Source organism: Astyanax mexicanus, chromosome 14 (assembly GCF_023375975.1).
Source record: "Astyanax mexicanus isolate ESR-SI-001 chromosome 14, AstMex3_surface, whole genome shotgun sequence".
In the NCBI taxonomy this organism is placed as follows: domain Eukaryota; kingdom Metazoa; phylum Chordata; class Actinopteri; order Characiformes; family Acestrorhamphidae; genus Astyanax; species Astyanax mexicanus.
In genome coordinates, this window is record NC_064421.1 from 5,053,333 (window position 1) to 5,079,884 (window position 26,552).

A 26,552-nucleotide genomic window follows, 5' to 3' on the forward strand; every position below is an offset into this window, starting at 1 on the left:
TTAAAATTACAACTTTACACCACTGGTTACTTTTAAAATTACAACTTTACACCACTGGTTACTTTTAAAATGACACCTTTACACCACTGGTTACTTTTAAAATTACAACTTTACACCACTGGTTACTTTTAAAATTACACCTTTACACCACTGGTTACTTTTAAAATTACAACTTTACACCACTGGTTACTTTTAAAATTACAACTTTACACCACTCGTTACTTTTAAAATTACAACTTTACACCACTGGTTACTTTTAAAATTACACCTTTACACCACTGGTTACTTTTAAAATGACACCTTTACCCCAATCATTCCTTTTAAAATTACACCTTTATACCACCCACTATGTGGCAAACCCCACCTAATCCTTTATATTTTTAAACTCGTTTACCACACCAACTTCCTATAAAACCCTGCCCTCTTAAAAATACATTTCCCTATCAATTTCCTTTATTATACCCCACCCTCAAACCCCTGCCCACTAGCAAACTATTGTCAAAATATATTTTATTAATAAATATAGTTTATTATTATTATTATTATTATTATTATTATTATTATTATTATTATTAGAGAGGAGGGAACTTATGTTTTAGTTAAAGTTTAAATTTAATTTAATGGTTTAACTGGACTCCAGTACAAATTCTGTCCAGTGAGGCTTAAACTACCACCAATCTACTGCACCCCTGTGCACAGCGCAGACCACACACACACACACTCACACACACACACACACACACACACACACACCTGCATGTTTCTGAGGTAAACACAGAGTTAGATTTGAATACTAAGCTGACCTTTCATGTATTCAGTGGGAAGTATTGAATGCTACAGGAGCAGGAGGAGATCAGAGCGCTCTCCTGACGTGCTGGAGCTCCGGCTGCGTGTGATTTCAGCCCAAATGAAAGGTTGAGGAATACGTTTCTGCAATCTCCCCAATCGGATTACCCATCCTGTTCCAGGCTTCAGCACCCACAGGAGCCGGTGACAGCTACATCTGAGCTCAGCGCTATGATTTTTAATGCATATGCAGCCCTGCCTCACGGATAAAAAAACTGTCACGTTCTGCCTCTCAGCCGATTTCTCATCACCGCTAACTTTAAACGCTGCAGCTGGAGAGTTTCCAGCCTCAGCTGCTGCTTTCCTTCACTTCTATTCACCAACGCTGGATGTAGAGCGACGGTTAAACTGAAGAACACACAGAGAGAGTTATCAGCTGTTATAACAATGTAATTACAGGCATGATATGAAACCCTGACCCTGTATGCCCACTTATAATGGCCACTTTAATCAAAGCCATTACTATGTACATACATTCATTTATTGGCCAATGTCTGAAACCCTGGGCCCTAATAAATCCAATGGACATACAGTATAACCTATTATATACAGCTTTGGAAAAAACAAGAAACCACTTAAAAATAATGAGTTTCTTTGATTTTAACAAATGGAAAACCTCTGGAATATAATCAAGAGGAAGGTGGATGATCACAAGCCATCAAACCACCAAACAGAACTGCTTGAATTTTTGCACCAGGAGTAAAGCAGCATAAAGTTATCTAAAAGCAGTGTGTAAGACTGGTGGAGGAGAACATGCGAAGATGCATAAAAACCTTTTTTTTTGCATTATTTGAGGTCTGAAAGCTCTGCATCTTTTTTGTTATTTCATCCATTTCTCATTTTCTGTAAATAAATACTCTAAATGACAATATTTTTATTTGGAATTTGGGAGAAATGTTGTCTGTAGTTTATAGAATAAAACAACAACTTCTGTACTTGCCCTTATTGTTCAGCCAATTATAGCAAAGTCTATCTTGTAAATCCACTCATTGGCCACTTTACACGTTACTATATACATCCGTTCATCTGAAAGCCTGACCTATTTAACCCACTTATTGGCCACTTTATTAGAAACACCTATTGTGTTTTCACTCAATGCTCACTATACAAGAAAATGTCTATGCTGTAGACTGCTATAGCTTCTTTATCGACTCAATAGCAACTTCCTTACAAAACCCTGACCTTGTAAGGGTCCTCTTGTTGGCCACTTTATTAGAAACACCCACATTTCATGTCCAGCTTTCCTTCAGTCAGTGGTCATTATCCACGGTATCCAGGGTAATGTCAGCATACCACCAAGAAGGACCAACCACATCCAACAGGATTAACTGTGGACGCTGTAAGAGGAAGCTGTCTGAAAGGGATGTTTGGGTGCTAACCCGGATTGTATCCAAAAAAACATAAAACCACGGCTGATCAAATCACGGCAGAATTCAATGTGCACCTCAACTCTCCTGTTTCCACCAGAACTGTCCGTCACCACAATAATTTATTGTGGTCTAAAACCAGGTGTTTCAGTTTCATTGTCCAACCCCTGTATATTCATTCATCTGAAACCCAGATCTATTATTACAACTCACTTACCCTGTAACTGGCCGCTCTATTAGAAAATCTAAGAGTTCCTCATATGCTATTTTGTTAGGAACTAGTAAATTATATTACAATAGTCTACTGTAAAAGTACAGTGTCGGGGGGATGGGGGGAAATCATATATTGTTTAAAAAAGGGAGAGAGATTTTTTTTAGCATACAAGTCATTGGTTAACATCTTACAACTGGTCTGTAGCAATAGAACTAAACTAAACTCTGGAAATTGATTTAAAAATGCCAATTTCCAAAGTTTTTGTCTGTAGTAAAGCTGTAGTGCTGGAACAGATGGTGTTACTGCTGATACTCTCTACTGCAGCATTTACACACTTTCAGCATCATAATAACTTAACATAAGAAGTCTTTTTTTTTTTTTAGAGAAATTACACATGAAGCCAGAGAGCGGTGAGCACTGTTTCCTACACCTTCAAAAGACTCTTAGAAACTGGAGAAAACTGATACAGGAAGACGTCTGGCTGACCCAAATGGAAACAGTTTTAGTCTTTAGTCTCAGATTAACATAATTGGACTAAATCTCAGTTTCAGAAGTGAAGAGAAGAATTAGAGCTCTGACAGGTAAAATAACATGCAGTAAAAAAAAAGTAATCGCAACTAAACAACAGGGGTGTTCTAAAACTTTTGACTGGTAGTGTATACTCTAAAGTTTTAATGAATACTATTGAGTATTGAGTATGAGTATTAAATACTCAGATATAGAAAAAGTAAAAAAAATAAATGATTTAATTTAATTTTTAAGTAACATATCGCCTTTCAAACAAGGTCAACACGTGACGAGTCTGGGGGATGCGACATGATGAAAAGTTTAGCCGAGGTGAACTTTATGCAAATGTGATGCATCTATCCAATCAGAGAGCAGGTGTTTGCCTGATACGTGTCCTTAGTGGAGTGTATGAAAAAAAATTGTTCCGCTTTCAAGCGTTTCAGGGAAGCAAGGAAGATAAGCTAATCGCTGCAGTTTTAGGCTTCCCTGTCCTCTCTGATCAAGAGATTGCTGGTTCGAATCCCGGTCATGCAGCTTGCCATTAGCTGCCGGAGCCCTGAAAGAGCACGATTGGCCTTGCTCTCTCTCTGGGTGGGTACAGTAGATGGCTCTCTTTCCCCTCATCACTCCTAGGGTGATGTGGATCAGCACAAGGCTGCGTCTGTGAGCTGATGTATCAGAACCGATTCGCTGCGCTTTCCTCAGAGTGCGCTGTGATACTACTCGGCAATGTTGCATCAGCAGCAGTTCAAAAAAGGCGGAGTCTGATTTCGGAGTCTGCTAGTTCTCACCCTCCTGGTGTTGTGGCATCACTAGTCCTAATGAGTGGGTTAGGTGATTGTAATTTGGGAAAATGGGAAAATGCAGCGTTAGTATGGAACTCGGCAAAAATGATTGAGGTTTAATGCATATATTGTATAATAAACTAATAACATAATTATCATTATAGTCGTAAGTGCCGTACTTTTTGTCTTATGGTTTTTAAAGCTCAGTGATCATATTTATATATATATATCCTAATCCTCTTAAATCAGGTTTTTTTTTTCTTCAGCTCTCTATATGGGTGCAGTGCTAATGTCGGAGCTTGTTTCGTCCTGATGGCAGGCTGTTTATCACCTGTTTCCAGGGTCTGAGTGACAGTAGCGTCGCTGCTCAGCCCAGTGTGCTTAGTCTGCAAATGGTATTTGCAGTGGATTAGACTGATGCACCTCGTTTGGGTAATGCAGTTGATTTTCCTCAGAAAGCACTCGCTGGTGTCAGGAGGCATTAAGTAGTAAATTCTCCTCAGTGTGAGTGGCAGAGAGTTGTCCGGGGGGATTTGTACGGGTGGGAGGTCAGCCGCTCCATCCCGTCACCCCGAGGTCCTGGAAACTCATCAGGATACACACTAATAAACCCCTGCACAACCCCAGCGACCTGCTGCCCAAACCCAATAAACTCGAGCCGGGGCAGCGAATGAGCCAACGGCCTGTAACCTTCATGTTTCTACAGCTGTCGTTTTGTTACATTTATAGAACAAACAACTCAGTGTATTTTATTTAATATTTTAAAATGTTCTCTTACTTATTACGACAGTTTTGCACATCTTAAACATCATTTTCTCAGTCAGTTTTATGAGGTAGAGTCACCTGAAATTCAGGCTTTCAGTTAACAGCTGTGCTGAACTCATCAAGAGTTAATTACTTGAATTTCTTGTCTCTTAATAAAGTGTTTGAGAGCATCAGTTAAAGTAAAGTAGTGAAGAGGTAGAGTTACAGGTATACAGTGAATAGTGAATATTTGAGTAATGTTCTAATCCAGATTATGAGAAGCAAGAACTACTCAAATAAGTAAAGAAAAAAAAATACTTGAGGAAAAAAAGAAGGTCAGTCAATCCGAAAAGAAAAATTTCAATGCAAAGTCCATCAAAAACATTGCAATGATGAAACTGGCACTCATCAGATAAGAGCACCTAAATGCTTCTTCACAGACTATTTTGGTTTGTTTAACAGTTTTAAGTTATGTAGAATGTAGGAAAAAATACATAAATAAAAACACTAAATAAGAAGATTAATTAATTCCTATTATTTCTATGAAATTTGAGAATGATTCAATGGTTTGTTATACTGAGATAATTAGAATTACAATAAAATCCTAAAATGTCATGGGACCACAGTGTGTAAACTGATCGTGTCTTTAAGGGGCAACCTAAGAAAATCCACACCTGTATAAGTAAGTTGTGAGGTGTTATCTTGTTGTCGTTTGTCTATATGCACCACTGACAATTCTAGCCAGATAGTGTCTGAAATGGTGCAGTGCAATGAGTCAACAGCTTATAACCATTACATAACCAGAGTTTTTGTCATTTTATTATATATTTATGTATATATTTGACATTTACATTTACTTTCTATTTGCATGCTGTGTTGATTGGTTTGATTCTACTGCACTGTTTAATAATTCACATTATTCCAATGAAATTTGAGAGAAATCTAAAAGTGGTTTGTTACACTAACATGCCTAAATATACACAGAAATGCCAAAAGTCTTGAGACAGCAGTGTTTAAAGTTCATCTAAAGCAACTCATATAAAGGATCATTAAGTGTTACCTTACCTTTGTACAAGTTGTGAGGTGATATCTTGTGAGTGAGGTGATGTGAGTTACGGGAGGTGGAGCGGGACCTGATAGTTGTTGACAAACAGACTGGACATTCCATTTCTTTTTTTTTGTTTGTTTTATTAAAAATTTTCACCCATTTTTCTCCCCAATTTATGTAGCACACGCCTCCTCCTCCAACACTTGTGAAGTCAGACTCCGCCTCTTTTCGAACTGCTGCTGATGCAGCATTACAGAGTAGCATCACAGCGCTAACGCTCGGAGGAAAGCGCAGTGACTTGGTTCTTACACATCAGCTCACAGACGCAGCCTTGTGCTGATCCACATCACCCTAGGAGTGATGAGGGGAAGGAAAGAGCGCCATCTACTGTACCCACCCAGAGAGAGAGCAAGGGCAACTGTGCTCTCTCAGGGCTCCGGCAGCTGATGGCAAGCTGCATGACTGGGATTCGAACTAAACAGCAAACTCCAGATCATAGTGGCAGACAGAAGGTATACAGACAGTGTCTATTGTACTGAAAATTCATCATAGAAAGCTAATATTACCACCAACAGTGGACAGTAATGCAGTGGGTGGTAATGATTGTTACTGGCGGTGTCTGGCTAGAATTGTCCATGCACACAGACAAGAAAAATCTGGCAGAAATCCATAATACACATCCATATTCAATGCAGGAGACCACACACAGATCCTAAAAGGTCAGCAAACCCTATAAACTATAAATATACTGCATTTCAGACGATATTAAAAGTGTATGAAGTCAAATTACTAAGCAGTTAGAGCAGTGAGCTATTAAACGCAGGGTCTTTGGGGCTTAATTCTAAACCAGAAGCTCCTCTAACGCTGGCCCCGACTGCCTGTTTGTTTACGGGTTTTGTTGTAGTGTCGGAAACTCTTATCTCATCAAGTCAGCTTTGTGCAGCTGTGTTTGCTTTTGAGCAAAAATTAATGCTGCGCTACAAAATGAGCATGTGTCTGAACCCGACCGATAAGATAACCCACGCAGCTGACGAAATTAGAGCCGGTCAGTCCCGGCAACAAAGAACACAGCTGATCTCTGGTCAGGGTTCGGGCGCGAGATGGACAGAACATCCTGTGGGGAAGATTTACGCTCTCGGCTTACGGCAACAATTAACTATAAGAGTATAAAAAGATTCTAAATTTGCTTTTAATGCTGGTCTTACACCAAATGACCTTTCAAGCGATTTCACTCCAGCAAACAATTTTCCAAAGTCAGTGTAAAGTGTCTAAATGTCTTTAAGTTTCACCTGGAATTAATCAACCAATAGGAATGAAACTTGGTGGGTAGTTGTGTCAGACTGTTAGAGCAGAGTTACAAGAGGAAGGGGGTGAAACGCTCCCCCTAAGAACTGGGGAACCCTTTAAGCACCCAATACGTCATTAGAAGCGCTAGTTAAGTTAAGTTCTGTAACCTTACTGCTGCAGAAAGTAGGGAGATGGTGCAGAACTTAATAATTAATGTCCATTTCTTAATTCCTCTGAGATGGAGAACTAAAATTAACTTTAATTAGCTTTTATTTTATTTTATTTTTCTGTTCCGCCTTAAATGCAGCAGCCCCAGCCGTCTGTTGCACCATTTAAGGTGGAAAGGGAAAGTTAGCTAGCTAGCTATCTTTGTTATGCTTGTTATAAAGAATTTGGTCATAAAACATTAAAACTACACACTAAACTAGGGTAATATAGTGCTAATCGTCACTTTTGACAAGAAAAATATTTACATTTCTGGGTTTCTTACCAGTGATTCTCATACCCCTTCATTTGAAGTGTGCATCTGTCAAAACTCAACTCAATCACTTGAGTCGTCTTTCAATACAGAGTCCCCAAATTTGGACTAGTATACTTGGCAGTACAGACTTGATCATTCTGTGATTGGAACATCTGCATAATTGATGATGTTTGAGATTAAGAGATGACCATCTGGCAATAGCTAGCGAGACATGCCAACTGGATGTCCTGCTAATGGGACCACACACCTACAAAACCTAAAATAAATTGTGTAATTGCTTTTTTTTTTTTTTTTACAAATAATCCACATATTCAAAGTCTAAACAAGTAGATTCTCAACTGAAATAATTTAACAACTTTAAAAACAAAAAAAGCTTACAGGTGTGACCTTTTCCCTCCACCCTTGCGACAATCCTTAATTTTCTCTTAATTCTTGTCTTGATACAAAGTCATTTCTAAAGCTTTGGAACACCAGCGAACCACAGTGATTCACTATTATTCACTAATGGAGAAAAAACATGGAACACTGGTGAACCTTACCAGGAGTGACCGGCCCACCGACAGACATTACTCCAAAAGGGCATGAAGAACTCATCCAGAAGATCACAAAAAAAAAAAACCCAGAATGCAGAATGATTCAATAAGAAGAAAGAGACTGGGTGAAAATGGTCTCCACGGGAGAATTCCAAGATAAAAAACACTGCTGACCAAAAACAACACAAACGACCCGTCTCACATTTACCAACTTACATCCTGACGATCCCCAGAACTTTGAGTAAATATTCTTTACAGGACTGAAGAGACAAAAGTGGAACTTTTCGGAAGATGTGTGTCCTGTTACATCTGGCGTAAAACTATACAACACATCATTAAAAAAAAAAAACAAAAAAAAAAAACATCACACTGAACGTAAAACATGGTGGTGGTGGTGTGATGGTCTGGAGCTGCTTTGCTGCTTCAGGATCTGGACAACTTGCTGTAATAGATGGAACCAGAAAATCCTGAAGGAGAATGTCTGGTCATCTCTTTGGGACCTCAAGCTCAGGAGTACTTGGGTTCCGCAGCAGGACAATGACCCAAAGCACACAAACAAGTCCACGTCTGAATGGCTTAAAAGAACTAGCTGTGATTGCTCTTAAACAGGAAGTTTATACTCAAAAACCGTCCAATGTGTCTGAATTAAAAAAAAAAAAAAACTTGTTGCCAGTTATCAGTAAAGCTTGATTGCAGCTGTTGCCGCCAAGAGCGACACAACCAAGTTATTAGATTTAGGGGCAAATATTTATTTTTCCATACATGGCTAGATTGGTTTGAATAGTTATTTTTCATTTAATCAATAAAATTATCACTTAAAAAGTGCTTTTATATTTAATATTTATATATTTTTATATTTTCTGATATTAAAGTTTGTTTGATATAAAAAAAAAAGTAAGTATGAGAAAAAAAAAGCAAAGTAGCGGGTGGAAATACTTTTTTCACACTAAACATTAGTTTAACATCACATGGCCACATTTTGGCAGGGTTAAATAGATTTATTCATTACTCATTTTGTCTGGTATTTTACCTACAGTCCCTTAAGTGCCTCTCAGTGCTGATGACCCTAGAGACTAGTGTATATGAAGGTATTACGCTTCATTTTTGGTCAAATATAATCATATAAAAGCTCAGTTCAGTAAATATTGTCAAATTTAAAGGAGAGGTTGAGGTTTTAGTTTGTTGTTTCCCAATATTTGAAGGCAAAACCCTAAAAAAAAAGCTTGTACAGTATAAAAAAGGTAGAGAAGCTCTGTATTAAAGGAATGTGGACTACATTCCAGCCTGTGTCTCTTGCGCCAGCGCTCTGAGATGTATTTTAATATAGTCGTCTTTTTTTTTTTTATTTCTTTTTTTTTTTTTTACTTATGGTAGTAATACGTACAGTCTGGAATATAATCAACTCATCAGCCTACATCTCCTTAGCGGCTCTTTACATTCATCATAAATGCTCCACCTTAAGAACAGAAAAAAAAAAAAAAACACATCTCTCCTGAAGATAGAGAATTAAAGCAACACCCCCCTCCAACACCAACCACCCCACCATCTCCCCCCTGAGAAATAAGAGCTGGAGCTGAACAGCGGAGGAAAATTGGAGGGATGCCTCCCTCAGGGTCGCACCGGAAATGAAACACAGATGGCCTAAATCAATTTGATGTCAACAAATCCCACAAAGACAGAAAAGCTCAGAGAACCACGGCCGCCTGACTGACGGACACCCTGACCGACGGACTGACGGACACCCGTCTGATTGGTAATCATCATAAAAGGCAGTAGAGTGACGGCAGCATCACTCACAGCGAGGTAAAGCTGGGTGATATATCATCTGAGTGTAATCAGGATTATGATACTGCCCACTGTAATACTGATATATCAGAAACCTGCAGTAGATCTGTGTGAACATCACCCAGACTGTAGCTCTACCAGCTTACTGTAACACAGTCCACCAGATCTGATCTGATATATTAGAGCGGTAACCGATAGATAGATAGATGCTAGATGGATAGATAGAAGGAAGGATAGATAAATAAAGCTAGATTGATTCAGATAGACAGAGACAGAACAACAAAAATACACAGAACGATACACAGATGGATACAACAATACAACGATACAACAATAGAAAGATAAACAGACAGAATGATAGATAGAACAACTGAAGGAAGGACAGAATGGTGTAACAATGAAATAATAGAGTGACAGAGATAGAATAATAAAACGATAGACAGAACAATAAAACAACGATATAACAAAAGATCGACAGAAATAGAACGATAGAACGGTACACAATAAAATGATCTGTAGAGCGATAGATAGAATGACTGACAGATAGAGAGAATAATAGAATGACGAAATAATAGAATGACAGACATACAGATACAATGATAGAATAAAACAATCAATAGATATAATAAATGATAGAACGATATAATACATAGAACAATAAATACAGAAAGCTAGAATGATAGAAAGAGAAAGATAGAATACATAAAACAATATATAGAACACCAGAATGAGAGACAGGCAAAGCGATAGAAAGAACAATATATAGAATTATAGATAGAATGACAAACAGATAAAGAGATAGACAGGTGATAGAATGACAGAATAAATAAAATGACATACAGACAGACAGACAGATAGACAGATAGACAGATAGACAGATAGATAGATAGATAGATAGATAGATAGATAGATAGATAGATAGATAGATAGATAGATAGATAGATAGAAAACAATATATAGAACACTAGAATGATAGACGGACAGAACGATAGAAAGAACAATATATAGAATTATAGATAGAATGACAGAAAGGGATAGAGGGACAGACAGATAGGTGATAGTACGACAGACAGACAGACAGATAGATAGCTGGTCTTGAATGAGGACGTATACAGTAAGCACAAATGGAAACAGAGTGAACTAACTTGCCAATAAAGACTGTGATCTCACCCCAGAACACTCTCTCTCTCTCTCTCCCCATCACTGCACACACCACTCACACAGAACCCAAAATTCACAATACTGCTCTCAGTGTAACGACACCCCACAGCTCCAGATAACATCCTCCTCCAGTTCAACTGGGTCAAACTCTGTCTCTCTGCAGGGACAGGCTGGAGAGAACGGGAAGGAAAAGATGTGAGCTCTGTCACACTAAATAATATTCTGAGCCCTATTTCAGCAATCTACAGACAAGCTGTCAACCGTGCACCGTGCAGATTTATTAAGGGCATGTCAGTGTGACTTTGCTATCATAATGACGGGAAAAGTACACCTTTCCCAGCTCAAAACGCATAAAAGGCATGAAGTAATTATCTTACTTAATCATGGGTGTTTTTAATATTGTGTGTAACGTGACATAAGCCTATCAGAGTGTCACTTGCTCTTCATTCCCTTTAAAAGCCAGGTGAGCTCTGACTTTGGCAGATTTCTGTTTTAATGGGGCAGATACCTGGACGTGTACAACACTTCTTAGCAGAGCATGTGGCGCACCTCTGTTGCCAAGAAAGCAATGAACGTTTGACTGTTGACATCTGTCTAGGTTGTATTCAGTCAGTGGTGCACAGTGTTAATTTTGACAACAAATTTTTATTTAGTTTTAGTCATAGTCTTGTGACAAAAATTACATTTAGTTTTAGTCATAATTTAGTCATCTCAAATGCTTTTAGTTTTAGTTTAGTTTAGTTTAGTCGACTAAAACTACAGTCAATTTAGTCAACTAAAATGTAAAGGGTGTAAATATAATTGCTTTCTCATCAGTTCCCTTTAATTATTAACTATACACGATTACAACACAGTTCCATTATCACCGTTTATTAAAAGATTTTGAGTTAAAGGGGCCAAGAAAATATGATCTGTTTGGTTATAAAAACTCAGCGAGTTAAAATAGTTCCATTGCTGCTCTGTTTGTAGCTGTGTTGTTTGGTTTGTAAGCGCTGCATCGTTGCTAAGGTTACCTGTATGTGGCGGAATGATACATGGAGAGCTTCGGTTACAGTGCAGTACCGGCTGATAGCGGCATGCATAGAACGCCTCTCAGCCAATCACGTTGCAGGGTCAGAACTAAAGAGACTTTATTTTCATTCGCATTTGAAAATTGTATCGAAATTGTATTGAAAATTGTATTCTCGCGGTCCAGTTTACACCCAAATAGCAATTAAAAATAGATACATATAAAAACACAATAAAACAGAATAAAATAAAACGCAATAATAAAATAGATAAGATAAATACACTGAATAATATAAGGATATAAAAATTAGGGAAGTAGCAGCAACATGAAGTCCAAAGTGCAAACTGCTATAGCAGCATGATTCAATGGATATAAGCATATGTTAATATGTTAATATATATCTCAATGCTGATATATTTTGTGTGCAGTTTTGAGAGGATGCTTTACAGAATATTTCTGATGCTTTTTAAAGTTTCTAATCTCTGTATTTCTCCTCCTCCATGTGCTACGGGTATAAGCAGTGCCCAGCGTTTAGGCGGCATCCGTCTACGAGCGATGGCCATATGGGCTTACAGTCTCTCCCCAGCCAAGATGCCACTCAAATCGGGCACAGCTGCTGTGTGAGGACTTGAGTGTGCACTTAAGACTGGATGCAGGCGGAATCACTGAGCTACAGATTCAGCTGAATTTGTTCTATAACTCAGCTTCAAACCAGCATAGACTACAATCATGCATTTCCTTAAAAAAATGAAGAAATCTTGCTGTGCTGTTGTTAGGAGGTTGCTATGGTATTTCAGGTGGTTGATATGGTAACGCAAAACAATTACTAAACTAAAAACTCACTTAGTTTAGTTTCGATTTTGGAAACAAATGTTTCCTCTTAAATAAACACAGAGTTTCAGGGTGCCTCCATGTCTATGTTACCTTCTGGCTCTCTCTCTCTTCAGTTTGGCTGTTTTATTCAGATCTGCTGGAGTCATTAGTCCGGCCAGACTGATGGAAAAACTGCTTTTATTGCTTGTGTGGCTATTAACCTGAATATATTAGACCTATATGGATGAACACTGTCCTTTTAACCTCCATTAATAAGCTGTCTAACCAAAGGAGGATGGGTCCCCTCCTTATATATTAGCCTTAACAGTGCATGTGATAATATAACTCTTGGTTCCACCCAACAGAGTTTTTCCTTGCCTTTTTCCTTGTTGTATGTTCAATGTTTTGTCTTTATTCTCTGTTCTCCTGCCACATTTCTGGCTTATAGATGGGTGTGCTATAGGTTTGCAGAGTGATTGCTATGGTATTTCAGGTGGTTAATTTGGTAGTCTTGTAGTCCTTGACCATCTAGACTGGTGGTTTACTAGTGCATCTAAAAAAAAGTGAATATCAATGAAAAGTTACTTTATTTCAGTAATTGAGTTCAAAATGTGAAACGTATATATCATATAGATGTATTAAACACACACAGAGTGATTTATTTACCAAATCCTGCTGGAAAATGAAATCCGCATCGCCATAAAAGTTGTCAGAAGCAGAGGTTCAGCATGGAGTGCTGTAAGATTTTGTGGGGAAACAAAACTGCACTGATTTTAGACTTGATAATAAAACACAGTGGATCAACACCAGCAGATGACATGTCTCTCCAAACCATCACTGATCATCAGTACATTTTAAATTTCATTTGTAAATCAAGGGAGCAGAGTCTGGAGGAAGAGTGGAGAGACGCACAGTCCAAACTGCTTGAGATCTAGTGTGAAGTTTCCACCAATCAGTGATGGTTTGGAGAAAAATGTCATCTGCTGGTGTTGATCCACTGTGAGTTTCACATTGTAAACTGAATTACTGAAATAAGGTAACTTTTGAATGATATTCTATTAATTTTTTTGAGATGCACTCGTAGTGTTTCCAGGTGTTTAATATGGTTTAACCAGGTAGTTGCTATTGTATTGCATATGCTTGTTTTAGTGTTGTAAGGTGACAGCTATGATATTTCAGGTGGTTGCTATGATGTTCCTTAGTGATGACTACGATGATAAAGTTACAGTTACAGTATATAGCTTTCTAGACAGCCAAGGATGCTTTACAATCACTTCGTACACACAATCCTCAACCAACACACAACTGTGAGAATCAGCAGCCAATCAGACACAGCATACTCTCAACCGGAAACAACCACCCACCTGGAGGACTGCATTGGGGAATAAGGCGTTAGGAGTCAGCAAAACATTGCAAAACTTTGTCAGAAACATATGAATAAAAAGCAAAAGATGAATTAAATGATTGTAAATCAGGTAACAGTATGGTTTCAGATACGTGTAACATATTTTGTAATAGATATGGGGATATGGGAATTCAAAAGATTAAAGAAACGTATGTGAGTAAACATGGTGTTTTTTAACCAGAGCTGACAAACTTTGAACGGTTGCTATGGTATTCCAGTTGGTTGCCATGGTATTGCAAAACCGATAATACAGTATCCCAGGTTGTTGCTAGAGTATTCGTAAGATGATACTACAGCATCACAGGTGGTTGATATGGCATTCCAGGTGGTTGCTATGGGGTGCCAGTTGGTTGATACTGTATGCTAGATGCTTGCTAAGTTGTTGCTAGATGGGTGCTATAGTGTTGCAAAGTGATTCACTATGTCATTTCAGGTGGTTGCTATGGTGTTGCTAATCCGATACTACAGTATAAGGCGCATTAAGTGACACTAGTAGGGATGCCTACAATCGCATTGAGCAAAGGTGTTGCCATGTATCTCTTCTAATGGGGAAGCGCCAAAGTAAACAATTATTAAAAAAAAAAAAAAAAAAAAAAAATTTCTTTCAAAGTCAAACCAGCACTGGATGGTAATCTACACAGATTTCTCTACTGAAAACTGTTTATTTAAGTGAATAAAGAGTAAGTTTTCAGTGAAGTTTCTCCAGCACTAAGGCTAGGTGCAGCAGCATTAGCATTCGCCGCTAAGCGTAGTGGTAGTGGGACCTACGTAGCTTGTTTTAACACGGCAAACACGCAGACTTCAGTCTGATATACTCACCTCTGAACGACGAAAGAGATAGCACTTAGCGCAGTTAGCAGCTAATGCTAATGCTGCTGCTCCCAGCCTTAGTGCTGGAGAAACTTCACTGAAACCTCACTCTTATAACGCTGTATTTCAGTGGAGCGGCTTTACTGCTCCTTAATACCTGACTGGTAGAATTCATACATAATGAGCACTGATTTATAAGGCGCATTTATAAGTCGATTTTTGGGAAAATGTAAAGAAATTTAAGTGCCCTTATATTCAGAAATATATAAATTAAAAGCAAAAGGCGAAGAAAATGATTGTAAATCAGGTAACAGTAAGTTTTTTTTTGTAGAGTCCAACTATGAGAATGCATTTCAGGTCAGAGATGTAGAAAATGAAGTCCAGACGTCTCGTGTCTCGGAGTACTCGCGTTCATGCCACATAATTACACTTCCTGCCTGCTAAATTGCCTTTAACTTTCAGAAAAAAAAAAAAAAAAAAAAAATATATATATATATATATATATATATATATATATATATATATATATATATATATATATATATATATATATATATTTTCTTCCAAAGTCAAACAAACACTGGATGTTAATCTACACATATTTCTCTCCTGAAAACTGTTTATTTGAGTGAATAAAGAATACGTTTTCAGTGAAGTTTCTCCAGCACTAAGACTGGGTGCAGCAGCATTAGCATTAGCCGCTAACCGTATTGGTAGTGGGACCCATGTGGCTTGTTTTAACATGGCAAACATGCAGACTACAGTCTGATATACTCACCTCTGAACGACGAAAGAGAGAGCAGTTAGCACTTAATGCTAATGCTAATGCTGCTGCTCCCAGCCTTAGTGCTGGAGAAACTTCACTGAATGATTTTTGGGAAAATTTAAATAAATTAAAGTGCACCTTATATTCAGAAACATATAAATTAAAAGCAAAAGCAAATAAAAGAAAATTAATGTAAATCAGGTAACAGTATGGTTTTTTTGTAGACTCCAACTACAATAAATGCATTTCAGGTCAGAGATGTAGAAAATGAAGTCCAGACGTCTTGTGTCTCAGAGTCCTCGCGTTCATGCCACATAATTACACTACCTGCCTGCTAAATTGCCTTTTACTTTCAGAACTGTTAATCTTGTCAATTGTCATCACAGCGTTAATTTCCCCCGAGTCCGGCATATAAATTGCATGTCAGTCTCTCCTGCAGGGAGATGAAGCGTATTATCAAACAGGCCATCAGACAGTAATGACCAACAATAAGCTGAGTTTAAGCACGTCTTCGGAGAGACGCAGGATCGCGCTAAATCTTGTTTGTCGCTATTTTAAGAAATCAGAAGGAGCCTCGCGACTTTTAGTCTTAAGGTATAAAAAGCAGCAGAGAAGCTGTTGAATCCCTTTCGATTGTAAGTGGTGAAAAATCCCCTAAAGAGCAGCGAACGTTTAATTGCGTTTTGTAACAGATATGGGGATACGGGAATTCACTGTGAGGACATCAATATAAAAAAAAAACTCTACTGCAACCTGAGATAATAGAATTAACAATGGAAAAAGATTCTCTCGTAAAAAAAAAAAAAAAAAAAAGAATTAACAAATAGGTGAGTAAACATGATGTCTTTTAAACCAGAGCTGACAAAAGTTGAGTGGTTGCTATGATATTCCAGGTGGTTGGCAGGGTATTGCAAAACCGATAATACAGTTTATTCCAGGTGGTTGTTATGGTAAACTGATACTATAGTTTCACAGGTGGCTGATATAGTATTCCAGGTGGCTGTTATGGCATTTAAGGTGGTTGCTAGGGTATTGCTAACTCGATACAAAATGATCCCAGGTGGTTGTTATGGTATTCCAAGTGCTTTCTAGGGTATTCCTAAGCTGATACTACAGTATCTCAGGTGGTTTGCCACAGTATTGCTAAGCTGATACTTGAGTATCCCAGGGGGTTGTTATGGTATTCCAGGTGGTTGCTAGGATATTCCTAAGCCGATATTATCACAATATCCCACGTGGTTGTTATGGTATTTAGAGCACAATAATTTATTGTGGTGGCGGACAGTTCTGGTGGAAACAGGAGAGTTGAGGTGCACATTTGAGGAATTCTGCCGTGATTTGATCAGCCGTGATTTTATGTTTTTTGGATACAATCCGGGTTAGCACCCGAACATCCCTTTCAGGCAGCTTCCTCTTACAGCATCCACAGTTAATCCTGTTGGATGTGGTTGGTCCTTCTTGGTGGTATGCTGACATTACCGTGGCTCTTGATACATCACAAAGACTTGCTGTCTTGGTCACAGATGCTCCAGCAAGACGTGCACCAACAATTTGTCCTCTTTTGAACTCTGGTGTGTCACCCATAATGTTGTGTGCATTGCAATATTTAGAGCAGAACTGTGCTCTTACCCTGCTAATGAACCTTCACACTCTGCTCTTACTGGTGCAATAATGTGCAATTAATGAAGATTGAACACCAGACTGCTCCAATTTAGCCATGAAACCTAAAATCCCGCACTAAAATGATGACAGGTGTTTCAGTTTCATTGTCCAACCTCATGTATTATATTAGTATTTTAAGCGTTTATTTATTTTATTGTTGATGATTGTAGCTTACAGACAATGAAAACCCAACAATCAGTGTCTCAGAAAATTAGAATATTATATAAGAACAATTGGTGCTATTGGCAGTGTGGGCAGTGTGCCAAATCCTGCTGGAAAATAAAATCCGCATCTACATCATTGACCATCAAAGCCGGTTTTCTCTAAGATATCAAAACTGGGTATTAAATAAAGTCTTGATTTTTCTGACTGTGAAGTTCTGCGATAAAAATTAGCATTCCGCTTCCTAAATAATAATGAGAAAATAATAGAGGTGAAAAGAATTACGACTATTATTACAAACTGGGGCTCGGCACCTGAAGGAAAAGAATGAGCCCGCCTGAGGTTCTGGATTGGAGCTGAGGGAGGAGATGATGGATTCTTTGCCTGGGACCACTTGGAGGAGTCAAATGACTGCTTTATGTTCGCCGAGTACAATAATTCACAGCGAAATTGAAATATGTCATCCATCAAACAGTTCCTTAATTTCCCTCTGGAAATAATGAGCGCTCTCATTATTTAATGTAAGTTGCCGGGCCGGCGCTGACTGGGATACGCGCGTGTTTATCAGATTCCTGTACTGCATTGATTGGTGCTAGAGGCATCTTCACTCATTTCACTGCTGAATGAAGGAGAGAAAAGCAGCCGCCGCCTCTGCTGCCACTGCCGCTGCCGCCACTGCCACCGCCGCTGTCCTCGCCAAACGCCCCGGCAGAGATTCATAGGTTGTCTCTCTGGGCATGGCAAGTACACAAATCTTATAAATTAAAGCATTGTTATGGCATGGCCCACTTCTGCTCTCTGATGCATGGTGCCCTTTGCGGCTGAGAGACGTAAAGGGCACGCTGCTAAAAACAAACTTAAGTCTGGGTTTTAGTGAGGTACCAGCACCACATATTTACAAAGTGGGCGGACTCTGGAGCTTCTGAACGGAGTCCAAGATGCAGGAAAAAAAAAAAATATATATATATATATAAAATCACACAGTCTGCTCTCAGGAGAAATTCAATTCCTACAAATGCGACTAAATGACTATTTCACAATTCATACAATGAGTACTAATGCCTTTTTTTCTTGTTTTTTGAGTTTGCTTGCTCTGCGGGGTCGGTACGTTTTGGAGGTGGGCGGATCGATCCAAATATCGATAATATCGATACCAACGCTGGTATTGGTATTGAGCAATACTTCTGTAAAAAGATTGATACTAAAGCTTTTTTTCTTTACCTCACGCACAAACTGACTGCTGTGCATGCGGATTCATCAAAGTCTACTCTCTATAAGGAGTAGCACTGCGCTAAAAAAATATTAATTTTCCTAATATTAAGGCAAACTTTGTTTCGTCACTGTTGCATTGTTTCTAAACAATGTTGATTGTGATAAAGTATTTTGTTCTCACGTATCAATGTTTGGAGAAATTTTATCCTAGGTGTAGCTACACCGGTCTAATTGAATAATGGCCACGAGTCATACTGACGTCTTTTGAAGGTTTATTTCTCCTTTTCTCTCTCCCTCTCTCTGGTCCTTCATCGGACACCGTGAAAACTACACAAAACAAAGCAACCGTTCAGCATATGCTAGCTAGCACAACAATACTGTGTGCAATTCGAAACACGAGATTAATAACAAAAAGGCATATTAAACACATTAACAAACAATATTAAACAGATATAGACATTTACCGTGTGCGCCTTTAGCAGACATCCCAAGTTGCAAAAGTTGATTTCAGGGAGGTGAAGCCCTTTATAACAACCATATGAAATGAAACAACAATTAATTTATTATGATAAATAAACATAAATATCCTAATTAACATGTCACTCTGACAGTTACACTGGGTCTTTTGGATCCTTTGGATCTATGAAGCCTAAAATAGTAAAAAGTATCGGTATCGATATCGGCGATACAGACTCTGCATTTACTTGGTATCGGATCGATACCAAAATTCCCCAGTATCACACACCTCTAGTACGTCTGCTGTACAGAGCAGTCCAGAGTACTGATCTCTGGTACTTCTGAAATTTTTGTTGGTATTTTTTTTTATTATGATTATTTATTAGTTTAAGTTTCATTTTAGTCGTCTTGATTGATTTTTGTTTTAGTTTTAATATTTTATACTTATTTTAACATTATTTTATAGCAAATTTAAGCTTAAAACTTTTTTCTCGATTGATTTGATCAACTTTTTTTTAACTTCTCTACTTTTCTCTGTTTTCTACTTTTGAAAATTGTCTCAGTTCTCTTTATCTTAATTTTATTTGACCTTTATCTTTTATATTTAAAATCCTCATGGTTAAATCTAATTTGATAATTTTATATTAGTTATGCTTAATTTGTTTTCTTTTAAATGTTTGTAGCTTGCTTATTTTTCTTTATTACATTATTTTTATCTACTGTGATTAAACAGTATTTAATTTTTTCTCTTTCAACCCCTGTTATTATAAATGCTAAGCTACAATAAAAAAATTAGGGTCTTAAATGTACCTTTGAGAAAAGAAGTTATTTTTATGTTTTTTTTTGTTTTTTTTTATTAACTGATATGCACAGATTACTGACATAACCCAGAGAAGCAATTTGAAGAAAGAAAAAGTTACAAAGTAACCAGTGTAATTTCATTTTCCAGCAGGACTTGGCACACTGCCCACACTGCCAAAAGTATCAATTGGTCTTATATAATATTCTAATTTTCTGAGACTTTTCTGAGATTTTTGGGTTTTCATTGGCTGTAAATCGTAATCATCACTAAAAAAAGAAATAAGCGATTAAAATAGGTCACTCTGTGTGTAATACATCTATTTAATATAGGTGTTTATAGACATTTTGGACCGAATTACTAAAATAAAATAACTTTTCAATGATATTCAAATTTTCTGAGATGCACCTGTGTATTTCCGCAATTATTTCAAATTTCTTGGGGTGAATTTCTGTAGTATCTGTACGTATTTTGAGAGATCTTGTCGAATCACAGGCCTCCCCGCTTCCCCCTGATAAAGACAAGACAGGAAAGTGGAAGTAAATATTTTGGCACGTTTCACGCAGCTGTGTTTTCTCCAAAACCGCCAACAGCACTGAATTCCCCGTTCCTCTTATCATGTTGACTCCAGAAAGCCACCGGGATCGATCTTCTTAATCTTCTTATTATTATGTTGGCTTGATAAATCTAGCACATTGATCATCTTCTCCAGCTTAATATTCCTCTTGTCTCAGTCCTCAGACGAGGAGCCACCAGCCTCAGAGCTTCAGAAAACAGCAGGAACCTCATGAATCTCTGATCCACGACTTTCTTACATAAGTAGAAGTTTTTCTGAGCAGACTTTCAGCACGGCTTTAAAATAAAAACACCCACTGCCTTCATTGGAGGAGTGCTAAAATAAAATCCGCCCACCTGCTGTAGAGTTACAGCACAGGAGATTACACAACACGGACTGTATATTGAAATACAGTGGATTTAATATTTTAGTTTATATTTATTTTTGTCAATACAACATTCTGTATATTTATATTTGCTTGTGTGCGCTAAGAATGCATAGATACATAAAAAATAAAATACAGTATTGTACAAAAGGAAGAACACCCCTCTTAGTGTTGTAAATAAGTGTTGCCCCATGAAAAGATATAATAAATTAAATACAACCCCTGGCGAAAATGATCGAATCACCGGCTTCGAAGGATGTTCATTCAGTTGTTTAATTTTGTAGAAAAACTGCAGATCACAGACATGACACAAAACTAAAAAAAAAAAAAGTAAATTTCAAATGGCAACTTTCTGGCTTTAAGAAACAGTATAAGAAATCAATAAAAAAAATAGTGGCAGTCAGTAACGGTTAATTATTTAGACCAAGCAGGGAAAAAATGACGGAATCACTGAATTCTAAGAAAAAAAAACAATTCTGGAATCACCCTGTACATTTTAATTCCCAAAACGAATACCTGCATCAAATTAGTTCTGCTTGTTAGTCTGCATCTAAAAAGGCGTGATCGCACCTTGGAGAGCCGTTGCACCAAGTGGACTGGCGTGAATCATGGCTTCAACACGAAATATGTCAATTAAAACAAATGAGAGGTTGTGATTAACACTTCATAGCGTTATATAAAATAAAAATAGCATTAAAAACAGACGCCTACATCACAGGCCATTTTCTTGAGCCTTTCTTGAGGAAAGTGGTGGGAAATCTCGGCCCAACCTGGCCCGAGTTCAGTCGGGCATTGGGTTGGGTTCAGGCCTGAGCAGAGAATCTAAACTCGAGGCTACGTTATATTGGGGGAACAATGAATGCCATCATGTTCTGCAGGGGTTGGAAATAGGTGGATATCTGGTCTGTGTGGTTGTTTAAACTATAATGAACGATAATGGAAAAAAATACAATAAAATGCTTCTCTGGCAAACTTTTGTTTACATTCCTCCCCTGTCTCTCTCTCTCTCTGTTGCGCTCGGCGTGACTTAAGTTTCCGGCCGTTCTCGTTTTTTCCGCCCGTTCTTGGGCTCCCTATCTCCTTATAAGGGCGTTTTTTTTTTCCCGACTGTGTCCCAATTCACTAGTCGGGACAGTCGTAGTGTATTGGACCGCGACCCTGACGACCCGGGTTGAATTTTGCGTGAGGAGCGGTGCGTTTACTTATTTATTTTATCCTTTTTTTCTTGGCTTTGAGATCAACTGTTCTGCAATTGGGTTCAACAACCCTCTGGGATGAAGTGCTACTAGTCTGTACACTGGCCAAGCATGTCTTAAACCTACACTCTATTGAGCATCTGTGGGGCATCCTCAAAAGGAACATCTACATCTAGTGGTGACCTGTAAAGCTCTAGTGAACTCCATGCCTAAGAGAGGTAACCCCTTAAAATGCCTTGTCCAGTATACGGGCTACAGGTGTAGGTGATCCAAAACCCTTTTTTCTGCAGTAAAATAACTAATAATAATTATTTACACTCTGAAAATGTGAGGGTTTGAAATCTCCTACAGGACACTTTGAAAAGCTGCCTGTTTTCTCTCTACTCTACTTAATAATTCCAGATCAGTAACAGGAATCGACCCAAATGCTGCAGGTTTGAAAATGTACGTAAAAACTAGTCAAACACAATAAATTAAAGGTTTGGAGGACATGAACTGTTTGATTTGTATTCAGGAAAATACTGATTTTAAATTGACGTTCAGGAAAGTGTCATTTTTATGATTTCATTCATTATATCTTGACAATAGCAGATTTACTTAAATATTTTTTTTATATATATTTTCTATTACAATTATACTTTTCAGTAATGTTCCTAATCAAACATGAAAGCTTTTTTATGTAATGCTAAAATAGAAATCCTCAAGATTTAGTGGTGAAATGTCAGGTAGACAATTGACAAAAATCCTTTCCTGTTAAGGCTATAAAATAATGACACACAAAATATGAACACTTTGGGCACAATTTTGAAATGTTCACGTATGGGTTTAGACATTAATGGCTGTGTTTTATTGAAATATATTTTGAGGGCACATTAAATTGACACTGTTATATTATAAGCTATACACTCACTACTTTACATTGCATCACTCAAGTGTCATGTCTTCAGTGTTTTCCTATTAAAAGATTTAACAATATATTTACAGCACTTTTTTTTAAATACTGTATTAAATATAAATACCCTTACCTTCTAATGTCTTACTGCATACAACAATATAACAGTCAGAATATCATATATACACTATATTATTCAGCAGGTTTATACACTAAACATGTGTGCTAAAAATAACATGGAGATGTGCATTGTGCAAATAAGAGCAGAGGCTGAATCATTACTCTTGGCTGGTTAGGCTCTGACCTTATCTGACTTCTGATCATGTCCACGTCAATAAAACCAACAGGTCAGATCAATAGGTCACCTAACCTAGAGTATACTGTGCTATACTATATAAAGAAGTTAAGCTCAGATTGTTTTGCTTATTTTGTGAGAACAAAAACAATGCATTCAGAATTTACTGACATTTTTAAGAAGGTATAAGCAAAAAAAAAAAAAAAAAAAAAAACATGGTCTACAATATAAAAATATGTTATTACATTTTGGAATGGATCATATCTATTGGTTCATTTGCCATGACACTTTTAATTTAAATTCATATTTAGCCAAAAATTAATATATTTTTTTTTTTATTGAAATGTTTTAAGCATTGACGTCACCTCATAACTTATACTTTTCAAAAAGACAATTCCAGAGAAAATCTTATTTCTGTAGAAAGTGTATGTATATTACAATGATCAACTCTGTTACTGTATGTTTCGAACTGTAAGCTGCATTTAAAATTCTTTAATTTTCCAGGAAATCGTCAGCGGGCCTTTTAATCCAGTGCTCCTTATGTATTAATTCTAGCAGTCAGGTATTAAGAAGCTGTAAAGCCACTCCGCTGAACTACAGCGCTATAAGGTGGACGGTTGTTTCTGGTTGAGAGTACGCTGTACGCGATTGGATGCTGCTTCTCACGTCCTTAACTGCCTTGAGTGGCAGAAAATGTAGCTGTAAGCAAGTAAGCAAGTTTTCCCTGAAGTTTCTCCAGCACTAAGGCTGGAGCAGTATCAGCACTAGCCGCTAACAACAGCACTAGTTCTTTCACCATTCAGAGATGAGTATATTAGACTGTAGCCTGCGTGTTTGCCGTGTTAAAACAAGCTACGTGGGACAAATCGCTAGCTGATACTGCCCTGGGTTACCGCAACACTCGGGGTTCCTCACTGTAGCTCGGGCTGTAGGTCGGGCGGCATTTACTAGCGCTAAGTGCTGCTAACCGAGGCTAGTGTTTTTTTTTTTTTTTTTTTTTTCAACTCAACAAGCATTTTAAAGTTTTTAGGTTAAGTTGTTGAAGTTGTACTGGCCGTCAAGTTCACTCAACATAATAAAAATCATCTTAATAAAGTAAGCCACCTACAGAGTGGTGAGTTCCTTATATTAAGTAGTGAGCACCAGACACTAAATGGTGAGGACCACATACTAAGTGGTGAGCACCACATATTAAGTGGTGAGCACCAGACACTAAGTAGTGAGCACCACATATTAAGTGGTGAGCACCAGACACTAAGTGGTAAGCACCACATATTAAGTGGCGAGTACCACATACTAAGTAGTGAGCATCACATATTAAGTGGTGACCACCAGACACTAAGTAGTGAGCATCACATATTAAGTGGTGAGCACCAGACACTAAGTGGTAAGCACCACATATTAAGTGGCAAGTACCACATACTAATTAGTGAGAATCACATATTAAGTTGCAAGCACAACATATTAAATCGTGTGCACCACCTACTGCGTGGTAAGCACCAGACACTTAGTGGTAAGCACCACATATTTTATAGTAAGCACTGTATATTATGTGGTAAACACCACATATTAAGTGGTGAGCACCACATACTTCACAGGCTGCTACATTGTGCTCTGCACATGCTTTACAATCCTCCATCCTTTTTTTTTTTTACCATGGAACTAAGTATATCTGGTGCGCACCACTTTTTTACGTAAAAAAAAAAAATAAAAAAAACACCATGTCTCTTTAGGGGCTCCATAGCCACCAAAAAAGTCACTAAAAATACTTAGAAATAAGTGGAACAGTGCTGATCCAAACCAAAGCAAACCAAATAATTCATATTAGGCAATGAGGTTTTGCAGATTATAAAAAGCATCAGTATTAATGGCTGTGATTTCTGGTATAAAAGCTGTTTGTTTGGCTGTGTGTGAGAGTATTCCACACACCAGGAATCCTCTCAGTTTGCATAAATCAATAAAACTAATATTTTATTACTGTCCAGTGTTGATACCTGACATCAGTCTGATCAATGCAGCAGTGCTGAAGCCCTTAGGTCTGTGTGTGTATGATGAAAGATTTTTAACGGGGTAGAGAACCTTGTTATTCCACTTGTCTATAATAATGTCAGGGTTTAATTGGCGATCATTACATCGCGCCGACAGACGAGTCGGGGTTTGACAGGCGCTTTGAGGTTTATTGGGAAGAGTGAGAGGCGTGCGGTGTGATGAGAGAGAGTAGAAAAGAGAGAGAGAGAGAGAGAGAGAGAGATGCTGGAAAGTGAACTGACCTTGATGGAGAAAGAAAGGGAGGAAAAAATAAATAAATAAAAAAAAGCACGTTCATTTCAGTGTTCGCTTCACTCGCTCCATTGTTTGCCGTCCAGATATGTATCTACAATTAAAATGTCTCTCCTTTTCACACGAGCAAGAGCAGAAACAAAGGCCGCAGCATTTGAAAGTCTAATCTCGGTTTTAAAAAAAAAAAGAAAGAAAAAAAGTTTAAAACGATTCACTTAGCTCCTGTCAGATAACCATTTAACAGTGTGGGCCGCTGATAGGTTTTAAACAGCTCACTCAGTGAAGAATAGCCGGCGCGGCCGAGCTCAGATGTAAAATCTCACTATTAAAGCAGGCGGACTGTAGCCATAAAAGATATATTCCAGGTCCGCTGAAGGTGCTGTTTTCTGCTTTCAAAGCCTGTCGGCTCTTTTATGTCTCCATGTGTTGCTGAGTGAAGGTGAAAAATGGAAGGTGAGAGCGGGTCAGGCTTGGAGATGGAGCGCAGCCACTGAAGCATCGCGGCCGAATTTCCGATGAAGTTGGAGGAGAGTGTGCTGCGGTGGAGCTGCGGTGATGCAGCTGGAGGGCTTCTGTAATGCTGCTCACTTACTCACGCTTTATATCATCATCATACACTGCCGTACACTGGTGGTAAGAATAAAATAGGGATGAAGAATAAAGGAACAAATCAGTAATACATGTTTTTTATATATATATATTGATAAATGAATAAAAACACTGGTGCAGAGTTGCTAGATGTTGCGCAGGTGTTGCAAGATGACAGAATTTAATGTAGGAATATATTTGACTGCTGATTTATGGAGAGGAATTAGTGTGAAAATTGAAAATTAAAACACTACCATAGAAAAATGCGGAGGAAACTTTTCCACACTAACATGCAGAATACATAACAAAATGAAATGCAAAACCATGATTACATTATACTTCACTGATCTTGATCTCTCTATTTAAAAAAAAAACAGGCATTTTTAAAACCAAACGCTGAATTTGTGTCAGAATTGCACCTAAAATGCAGCCAGCTCAACTGCAAATAATCACAATGCACAGGATTGCATTTCGTCTAGGAGCATTGCAGAATCACTGTCCAATCAGA

General features: G+C 37.9%; 1 long non-coding RNA gene across 1 annotated transcript in view; it reads right to left on the bottom strand.

The window, feature by feature from the left end:
• The window catches only part of LOC125780964 (uncharacterized), a 264,860-nt gene that overhangs the window by 208,539 nt on the left and 29,769 nt on the right, over positions 1–26,552 (bottom strand). Inside the window, exon 2 of the long non-coding RNA XR_007424000.1 lies at positions 17,204–17,285. This is a non-coding gene — a long non-coding RNA (uncharacterized LOC125780964). The remainder of the gene's footprint in view (positions 1–17,203; positions 17,286–26,552) is intronic.